The following is a 10,777-nucleotide window of genomic DNA, read 5'->3' on the forward strand; positions in this document are numbered from 1 at the left end:
ATAAGAAACCTTCAAGATCAACAATGCAAATGTACAAACATATATCAGGAACACAAACATGGCAAATTAAAAATATACACGATCTGAACCCAGCAACATGTGAATGGTGTTTCATGTCGATGAGCTCACGTCTAATGTCTAATACAGTGTCACCTGTAGCTGTGTTGGGTGAAATCACTGAGTAAGAGGTATTTAGACGCTGGGCTGGTTGCAAGTAGATGATAGCAAATATAAAAAGATGGACATCGACCACACAGAAACATTAGCCATAGAGGTGGAAATGTGCAAAATCTTCGAGCGTCTGAGGGGTGCATTCTATATTGAGAATGAAGTGATTACCAGGCTCTTAAGTGCACTTTGGTGACTACCCCAAATAAATGCAGCAACACAGACAAACAGCTTTACTCACACTCACATAAAGGTGATGTAGTGACTGTGAGTTTCACAGAAGTTGTGTCTGCCCGTTTGTCAGCTAACAGCTCACCTGTGGGCCTATAGGCTTGACTAAGCGCTCATAAATGTCTCTATAGAGTCATTAGTACTGGCAGGGATTTGCACAAACAGGTTCACAGCAGCTTTGTAGTTGAAGTCTTTGCCACAATCGCGTTTTCATGTTTTGCTGTGACTGTTTTGGAAAATCCCCCACACTGTTTTCACACACCGTTAAGTGGTGACAGGTAGGTGGGTTTATCATGTGGTTTTCAGTGAAGGAGTATTTCATGGTGAATCATGGGAATCACGTGATTCCTGTCCAGTAACCATTCTTAGTCAAAAATTTGAATCAATAGGGGAACGTACAAATGTCCCCGAAGACTATTAAGCTCATTACAGGATTTCCTGTGATGTAACAGTGATAACCACTGCAACCACTTCGGGCTGAAGAGTGACTTGCGATCCCGATAGCGTGATATTTTTGTCAGTGATCTTAAAAGGCTGGAGCGGAAACATGGTGACAAATTGCTTCAGAAGGAAGCTCAACTCATTCTCTTGGGTTAAATATCAAGAGTCAGTCCTCCATATTCACAAGCAGCACAAACATGTTCAGTACTTGAAATGATTGCTAGTTACCACAAGCTAACTCAAACCCTAACCCTAACACCCTGGATGGACCATTTACCGTATGAGAATAAGGAACACGAATTATGGAGTTTAGCACCCAGTCTTCCTCTAAGAGTTTCATTGTGTTTCTGTACAAAAAAATCTGTTGTTCATTGTTTGCTAATGTGAGGCTGACTTGTCAAAGCACAAAAAGATAAGGATGGCCTGACACCATGCAAAAAGACTGGAGTCACGAGGCGGACATGCACCAGCGCTGCTTTTTTAGACATTTATGGGCCGAGATATTTATCAGCCTAATGGATTCATCTCCAGATCACATGCACAGATACACAGACAAAACCAGTGAATGTGGACATCCTCACTGCTCAGGAAGCCTCCAGAAAGCATGGAGTATAATTAGTCAGTTTATTTTAGTAGCTGTCATTGAAAGCCCCCTGGAAATCAAGGCTGTCAGCGGCATATTTAAAGTGACTTCAATGAGATCCACCTGTCAGCTTTATCGTTTCAACGCGGCAATGAAGGTTTGGTTTTTTTTTAAATGGGGAAAAAAAGATGAAATCGTTGCTCGTGACGTTCAGATGTACTTGACAGCGTGTGTCTCACCTTATTTCAAACCAAATGACTGTAACAGCCCTGTCTGACGCATTTCCCTGATAAATATAAGACTTCTTCTCACAGCCTCAGCTGTAAACATTTTACTGCCAGCAGCCAGGGGGACTGAAAATATAAAAACAAAAAAGATCTAACACTGTGGAGCCCTGCTGTTTCATTATCATCTTCTCAAATGCTGCCATGTGCCACCAGAACGGCGGAGTATGTGTCTGCATAGGTTCAGCACAACTTCAAAACAAGTGAAGTGAACGAATATGATAATTGTTATTTCCAAATATGCAGGAGTTATATAAAAAATAAATAGCCTGTCAGGGTATTATGTAGTGGAATTAAGTCAAACTTTGAGGTGCAGAGAACATGCCAGGTCCTCAAACATTAATATCCTCTATATCATCAAGATAAATCATGAATTACTTCCTTTCTAATTACAAGAATATCACATAAAGTTATAGTATCACAGCGCTTGCAGACGTTACAGTGAAAATTGCCCAGTATTGTTGGTTGTGGGTGGAGCTTTGAAGGGCTTGCATCTGTCGTTCGGTGAATGTGTGAAGCAATCACACCTTTCCTTCCAGCAGGGAGGGGCTGGCTCTCTAAGCACAAGGTTCCTGCCCTCCAGATTATCCCGGTCCTTCTCTTCCTGTCCGTCTGTTTCCTGAGTTAATGGACTCTTGCCGGCCTCTCACAATGGAACAGCTGCAGAGCCCCAATCATGCTCAAGTTAAGCCAGAGCTACTTTGTATTAGTGGCAATGAACTTGATTTGTGATACATCAGATGGTTTTTGTTAACCATTTCAAAAAGGCCTACTTGTTTATAATGGGTCTTGGCTGTTGACTTCTTCACAGCTCACATGCTCAGCCACTCCTAGTTCACTATCTCTATCCCATGCAATGTTTACCCTGCAGCCTGTGGGTGGAGCGGATCTCGCGCTACTTCCTGCACAACAGGAAACAGAGAGACGGGCGAGAGAGAGATGGGAAAGGCTCGGAAGAGTTGATGGATGAGCTTGCTTCACTCCATTGTCTCCATTTTCCTCAACAGGTGCAGATAGCAGGATAACAGAAATACTGTTTGTTGCTTCAGCGCTTGTTTCTAAAGCTGATGCGTCAGTTTGTGTTGATGAGGAGACCTTTTGAGACACGTGAGCATTTTAGACCTATTTATATTTAGAAAGGGAGAAGGTTCCAGGGCAACAAACCCTGGAGTTTTATGTGAAATTATCCAGTTAATAGGATAATAGTGACAAAGGACTGAAAACCTGCAGTGGTAAACTGCCATTATATCCAACCCATACTCAGTCCTGACCATCAACCTAATTACATTATCTGATCGATAATGTTTTTTTAAACAGATTATACTGATGTAAGTGCAATTCAGTCCTGAATAAATGGTAAAACAACAAATATATGTCTACTAGAAAGCCCACATTAATTTTGAGGCACAATTGGGAACCGCTGTTGACGTTGCAAAAGTTTTATGTTGCAAAGGTTTTTTTTTCTTGCTTCTTGCTAATGATATGCTATGTCTTCATTTTCATGCTAGTGCCTGTGTAACAGGATCTGTTAACTGTTTGATCTTGACCTTAAAATCGAGTTACAGAAGATGTCTGGGCACGTCTCAGGTTTCTGCAGGGACAAGAGCCGCAATCTACTGTAATCGGGAATTTCTGAACTGTTTGTCATACATTTCATAAGTTCTACAAATACCACTGACTCTTCTTTAACCTCAGACTTAATGACACCGTTAATTCTCTGGATTCTTTCAGCTTGTTAATACAAGTCATCTGTTGCTCAATGGCATTCCAACCATACCCAGGATAACATGCTCGTTAACAGCAGACATAGATGCCAACGATGCACCAAACTTATTAGCACTGTGACAGTTTTTGCAGGCATATACAATTGTTAAAAAATACAAAGTAAAAATGGAACAAACTTTGCTTCTGACCCAGCTTTAAAGCTGGTACCATTTTGGATGACTGTTCTAGAAAGTGAATGAGCCCACAAATGACCACATGACTGAACAAAGGTCACCGTGTTCGGATGACCGCGTTCATAACCACAAAGACCGTCAAGCAGATGAGCCAAGTCACCAGTCGGAATGAAAGAAACCTATTTTGTGTTTTCACAAACAAAGTTGAGTTGGAGTTGGACTCAGATGACAGTTGTTTTGTGCCCTGAAATATTATTAGCCCAGAAATTGATATTGTCAGAGATTTTCCATCTGCAAATTTATTTTTTTTATGTGGCTGTCGTCATTGCTTTTTATAAACTTCAGTTTGGAATTATAATAGAAGGATTAAAAAATGTGGAAAAGGTAGTAAGTTATAAATATCATTACTGTATAGAAGTAGTAGTTCAGACAGGCGAATTGAAGTGAGTGTTTTTTTTCTTCTCACGTAGTCAGATATCAAAGTCTTTATGACACTGCTGCATCGTAACCAACATACATGGTCGTGTTACAACCTCTAGGCGCTGAACTTGGTGTGAAAACACAGCAGTGCTATAGATTTCATGAGAACTGAGGTCTTGGGGCTAAAGGTTTTTGTGCGATCCTGCAATCAACCCTGGCCAAACTGAATCCTGCATATTTGGATTCAGCGATACCGATGAGACACATTAAATCTGAATCTGATCCACACATAAAAGCTGGATTGTGCAGCCCCAATCCAATCCAGGCTCGGGACAAAGTGACCGTGTGTGATCAACTGCAAATGAGAACAAAATAAGCTCCCATTTGCAAAATAAGTTATTCAGAATGGAAGTGCTGAGCGAGGACACAAAGTTGGAGTAAAAAGATGACCAGCTATGACAGCTGTCTGATACAGATTGACACTGTTAGACAAGCAGCAGAAAAACAACATAGTGCTCACAAAAGCACCAGTTGAACCCACTCATGAGCAGCAGAGGTGACTGGGTCCGTTAGAACTGAATCACCAGTGTTGCAATGATCCTGGAGCTACGGTAACAACACAATGTTCTGCTGAGCCTATTTGTGCTGCTTTGGAAAGATGCATTTGGTCTGCATTTCATGATCCTGATGCACTTACTGATTGCCAGAGCACATGTCTGGAGAAAATTAACCCTTAGTCTGCAAACTGTTCGTGTGTGTGTGTGTGTGTGTGTGTGTGTGTGTGTGTGTGTGTGTGTGTGTGTGTGTGTGTGTGTGTTTAAGCCAGAGTGGGCTCTCCTATTAGTGACCATTTTGAACATGTTCTTTATCTTGCTTGTTAAACAATGAAGCTTGGTGATTAGCTCAGTTTAGTAACTAAACAGCAGTATTTGGGTAAAATAACGTGCAGGTTTGATGCAGTTGGTTAACTGTTAGTCTCCACTCTTGTGAAACACAACCTGGGACTTTCCTGTGGGAGTGGTCCTGGGATTTCTTTCCCTGGTATCCTTAAACTGCTGCACTGAAAGGGGAACTTGCATATCGCACTCCACTGAGCACTGAAACGCCTTGACAAATGCTATCTTGCGACAAAGATGCAGCAGATATTGAGTAACATATTTGAGCGACCCTGTCCTTCACAAGATCATATTTTCACACGCTACTTGACACAAATATTTTTTTTTCCAATTGGTAAAACGGTTGTCATTAGCCATACATATGAGTTGAAAGCTGCTGTTATTTCCCCCCCCTCTTTTATGTCAAGCTTTGCTTTTGTGTGTGTTGTGTGTTGTAGTGTATAGTGAGGTCTGGGGACTGAGTCACCCCGAAGGACTTATCCGTGCAGACGTCGGGACAGGCTGCATTAAGCTCTAATGAAATCTGTCAGCGCAGATTGCCCTCACCATGAAGCTTGCACAGCGGCTCAAGTACTTACATGACAGGGTTGGGGGGTGGTGAAGTGGGGCAGGCGGGACGCAAAGAAGAGATGGAGTGGGGTAAAGTGAGGCTGTGCGGGTTTTTGTAATCAACACAATTTTGAAAGAAGCCCTGTCCTTGCTGGGGTGGCTTCATACTGGAGGAGCAGACAGCCGCAGCCTCCCTGCTTAGACCGAACAGGAGTGAGCAGAATACTGATGAGCACTAGAGGTAAAGAGAAGGAGAGGGGAAAGAGAAGGGGTGGGACGCAGGGAAAGACGAGACAGAATGCAGAAGACATAGCAGAGGAAAAATTTTAAAGACCAGCCACGCAGGGCTTGAAAAGAAGAAATGCTCAGGGATCAGGGAGGTATGAATCATGAATCACATGGACCGGGATGCCATTTATCTGAGCATCCTGTAATGCTGTGACGTGGGGCGGTGAGACGTGCTCACAAAGACCCTGTGTTTCCTCAGAGACGTCAGAGACAGACACATTGCAGCGGAGCCTTTTTTTTTTTTTCTTACAGCTTTTTTTCCCAACAGAAACTATTACCACACACGGGCAGCGTGATGAATAGTCACTTGTCACCAGGGTATTCGCCGAGCAGCGTGAAAGTATGACATCATTCGCATGTCAGATGATTGTGCGTGACCGGGCTGTTATTTCAAATATTTCCTGTTCCTTTCCTCGTTCCACGCATGACTACCATTTTCACACAGTGAGCTCGCATGGTGTGAAATTTTCCATGTCACGGGGTGGAAAATCTTTTTGCTGATTTGTCCCCTGGCTTCTTCGGCTCTGGCTCAGTCCAGCTAAATGCAGACCTGAACCATGCCTGCAGCCTGGATCTGACTCACACAGCAGCTCCCATGAATACCAGTGTCTCCCAAGTATCAGTGCTAAAGCCTAAACCTTTGGCCTGTTACCTCAGGTCTTTAGTTCTGAAGCTTTGGAATTCGCATTCACCAGTGAGCCTCTTGAATCATGTGTAATTCATCACAGCAAGACAAAACACAAGAAGACAAGATGCCAGGTGTAAATAATTAAGTCCGTGGAGAACGAGATATGCAGTTCAGCAGCACGGTGAATTAGCTTGTCTGAATGACACTTTTATTGTAACCTGATAGCGAGAATGTGATATTAAACTAAAAGGCATATTTAGCGAAACAGATCAGACTAAATGAGCAGAAAGATACATTATTTGATATATATCAGCTACAAAATATATTGTTAAATGTAAAAAGCTCCTGGTTAGTGGTCGTTAAACACAGCATGAGCCAGAGAAATGACAGGAAAAACATCACTTCAGGGAGAAAGCCTGTTACCATGACAAACCACCCCAATAGAACTATTGAGTTTGGCCCGATTCCTGTGTCACTGTGTCCCTGCTGATGTGTGACATATGACTGATGTGTCCTCTATCCTTTCTGTTGCAGTTTTCCTGCAGTAGTGTCCTTAATTTGACAATTCAGGGCCCCGGCGATACATTACAGAGTCTCTTTATGATGCACAGAAGACTTTTTTGTGGGTCTTGGGATGTTACACTTGTGTACCAAGGTTCACTAGAACTGCATTTGACCTGTGTGTGTGAACCTTGGTACACAAGTGTAACATCCCAAGACCCACAAAAAAGTCTCCTGTGCATCATAAAGAGACTCTGTAATGTATCGCCGTCTCGTCTTTGTTGAATCTGTATGGATGAGTCCTTCAGGTTGACTCAGACCCAAGACCACAAAGCAACACTCAACAGAAAAATAAGAAAAGGTGTGTTTCATCTCATCACTATGACGCAAACAGAAAGCGAATATATCGAAATGTACATGTGCTCGTGTCGGAGGTCAGGCCAAACATGAATTCTGAGGCAGGCTGGACGATGTATATGTAGTATATGCTAGAAGAACGTTTACTTGTTAGAACAATGTTTTTCTTTCCACAGAGTTGTTATGTTGAAGCATCAGCATGACTTCCTCATTGGGTTTGGGGTAAATGTCCTCAAGACGCTCGGGGAACAGTCACAATTTTAACCATGACATTTCCTGTTGCCAACAGATGGCGCCATATAAATAACCGCATAGTGTAACATCTCAAATGTTTCTTCACCTCGATGCCACAGTCAAGCTTTCAACAGCGTTTGCCTGTGTTCCAGCTACTCCCTGTTTTATGTTGAAAGAGCAAAATACACCAAACCACCACACCCACTGCCTCCGATGAAGTTAAAAGCTTCGCAATTTAAAAAAGTTGGGCCAAAACCACACTTTCAATTAAAAATAGTGGACATAGAACATTGCCCCAATAAAGTATTTTTGTACAGTTGTGGACGTGACATAATCCCACCAAATTTCATGTCCGTTAGTGGCGTCGTAGAGTCACAGATGCATTTTTTATGTAATTACATCATTACGTTGCTGCAACATTGAAACAGTAGCATTAACTATTAATTTAATTTTTTTTTTTTATTTCTTCTGCTTTACTGAATTAACAGAAACATGCACCACCAGTTCCTCCCAACAACCATCACTGCTGACTGTTCTTCTCCCATCCACTTGTAATAACTTGTAATTACAACCACATGGCCCACAATCCTCTTTGTCTCGTCTACACAGGCCTCGAAAAACCTCTGATCTCTCCAGTTTGCCAGCTAAAGGTCACCCACTCTGCTCTTTGTTCTTTCTATCCTCAGTCTTCTTTTTCTCCTTCACCGTTGTTTGCTAAGCCTTCTGCATCAGCTGACCTTTAAATTCAACCATGCTTCTGAATTTAGTTTTTGCATCACCTTGTGCGGCACTGCTGAAAATGTAGCATAACCAACTTCTGGTCCTTTCGTCAACCAAGAAGTTCAGCATAACAAAGCATGGAGTTTGGTGCCGACAGCTGCAGCAAACTAAGTAAACAAGGCGGGGGTGGCTGGACGTGTTCAAGTGCACAAGCAAACTTGACACGAACACGAGTCCAGTATTTACAAAGCAACAAGCTAATACATTAGCTTGCGGCATCTTTTGATGTCAGTGTTTTGTGGGGGTTTTGTGCGGTGGCTTATTTATGAAACAGGTCACAGGTCACAGTCATTCTTCATTTCTATACTCAAGAAAGCTTATAGGAATATTTTCACTCTAGACGCTATTATGCTAATATTATTATACTGTGGCTGATGTGTCCATGCTGCAATTGTCCTTATTGTGTAATGTAACTAATGTAAATGCACAGAGAGAGTTTTTCTGATTGTCTTCTAAATATAAAACAACTGAACAACCTGAGCTTCATTATTTGCAAATAAGATAAGATGCAGAACATGTTTAAACCAAATAGTAACTTTGTTAGTCTCTGATGTTGTTATCCAGCAGGAGTATTCATGGTTTTCACTGTTTGTGTCACATAATAGTTTTCCTCCACCTGCTGCTGATCAAGCGGTGGGAACCCAGGCCTAGAAAGTCCTCCCCTTCCTCTTCTCTCTCTTTCTCCATTTTACAGCACCCATATGCTTTCTTTTTGTGTAAAACGTCCCTGGACTCATGGCTATTTTTGGTTGACGGGGTTACCTCACTCATTGTTTTCTAGCCTTGCTGCTGCAGCAACACTGAGTGTTGACAGACTTCATGATGTATTCCCACCGGGTACCTAGAAAACAACTGCAGGAGCCCCATCAAGTAAGAATCACTGCACTGAATAAAAGTTCTAACCTCAACCTCGTGAACTGAGTGATGAACCACCTCTGAACCAGGCTGAAGTATCACACGGAAACACAAGTCCAAATAATTGATTTGGACAGTTTGCAAGAGGTCGCGTTTAGGTCAACATCTGGGGCTATTGTCGCAAATAGATGTCAGGAGGGGGAAAAGAATCCATTCAACAAATCCTCATCCTGTTTTCTTTTATTCAGGGTGTTTTTTCATGATTGTGTGACCTAAGTAGCAGCAGAAAATCTAAGGTCATTAAGCCCGAAGGGACTAGATGTCATTGAAGGAGTTAATTCAGCGAAATTACTGACATACTATCACTAAATAACTTTAAGATTCAAATCAAATTAATATTTAATTTACACTCTGTTCCTCATTTGGGATTGTTATCATTAGTTATTGTGACATGTACAGCAACTATCTCTATTACATCTAATACAAGATGTGTGAAAATTACACAATTATCCATGACGTATGCTTCAAAATGTTTAAGATGTTGTCATATCACCGTTGGACTCACTAGCTGGACTCAAACTCATGGCTCCTCTTGATCCACGTGACCCCAGATAAAACGGTAGCTTGAATCACTCACAGTCAAGCATATATATACTGAAATGAGAGTTTGTGTGCAAATATTAAAAGGCTCAGTAAAAGGCAGTGTAAAAGGTTCTATTTGCCAAACCTGTGTCTTCATGAAGAGCATTCTCTCTTGTGGCTGTTCTCAAATAAGTAAATGAAAATGCTTTAATTGCCTTCAGAACTAAAGCATTTTCATTTACTTACTCAAGAATGTCTTAATTACCTTCATAATTACAAACCAAGGACTTTGATGGCTAAATGATGGTGCAGATTTCAATCATGATGTGGAATAGTGCCTACTCACCAACCTAAAACTGGCAACATCAAAACCAGTTACATCAGTCCCTTCAAGACTATAAGGAGTGAAAATATTGGTATTTATTGTGATTAAAAAACATTGCAAATGTGTGCCAAGAAAAAGCTTGCTGATAAGACAACTGGAGATGGAAATGAGTGATATTGCATGCAGCTTACATCTATATGAACTTGATCTCTCTGCAGGAGGATGTTCCCTGAATATCTATTCATCCTGTGGGAGAGGCTTTTTCTCCATATGACCATAGGAGTTCAAACATGAGTCACTGCTGGAACAAGCATCCCTCTCTCTGCCAGTGTTTTACACCCTTCCTACTCCCGATCCCTCGCTCCCTCACTGTATTCTTCCTGAGTCATAAACACATTTGCATAGAAATAATAAACCTGTTTGAGTAGATGGTTCTGCTGGTATTGTACAGTTGCAAACCTTCCCCTCACTGGGTTTTATAGCTTTAATGTAATAAAGTATTCATCTATTAGAATGCTTCTGGTTCTTCATTGCAAAAGATGTTGGGAAATCATTACTCATTGTTGCGCAGCCTGGTTTTTTTATTACTAAAAAAGTCCTCGGATAAAGTTTTCAACAACTTATTTTCCTAACCATCAAAGATAGGCATGCTGTAACCCAATGAATGCTGTTACATGATCTTCAAGGACGAGGCATTCGTGTAGTCAAAGAGACCCAGGATGCTAGGACACGCTAGCCCTGTCTGTTCATGTATTTA

At 41.6% G+C, this 10,777-nt stretch overlaps 1 long non-coding RNA gene across 2 annotated transcripts; it reads left to right on the forward strand.

Annotated features, from left to right (window-relative positions):
• Positions 1-1,468: 1,468 nt before the first annotated feature.
• LOC115247596 (uncharacterized) lies at positions 1,469-10,458 on the forward strand. Of its 2 annotated transcripts, none has more exons than XR_003886642.1 (3): positions 1,469-1,580; positions 9,040-9,128; positions 10,239-10,458. It is a non-coding gene; the product is annotated as an uncharacterized lncRNA (long non-coding RNA). The 2 variants fall into 2 exon arrangements; XR_003886643.1 differs by lacking the exon at positions 1,469-1,580 and adding an exon at positions 2,640-2,714.
• The last annotated feature ends 319 nt before the right edge of the window (positions 10,459-10,777 follow it).

The sequence above is a fragment of the Takifugu rubripes genome, chromosome 21 (genome assembly GCF_901000725.2).
Source record: "Takifugu rubripes chromosome 21, fTakRub1.2, whole genome shotgun sequence".
NCBI classification, from domain to species: Eukaryota; Metazoa; Chordata; class Actinopteri; order Tetraodontiformes; family Tetraodontidae; genus Takifugu; species Takifugu rubripes.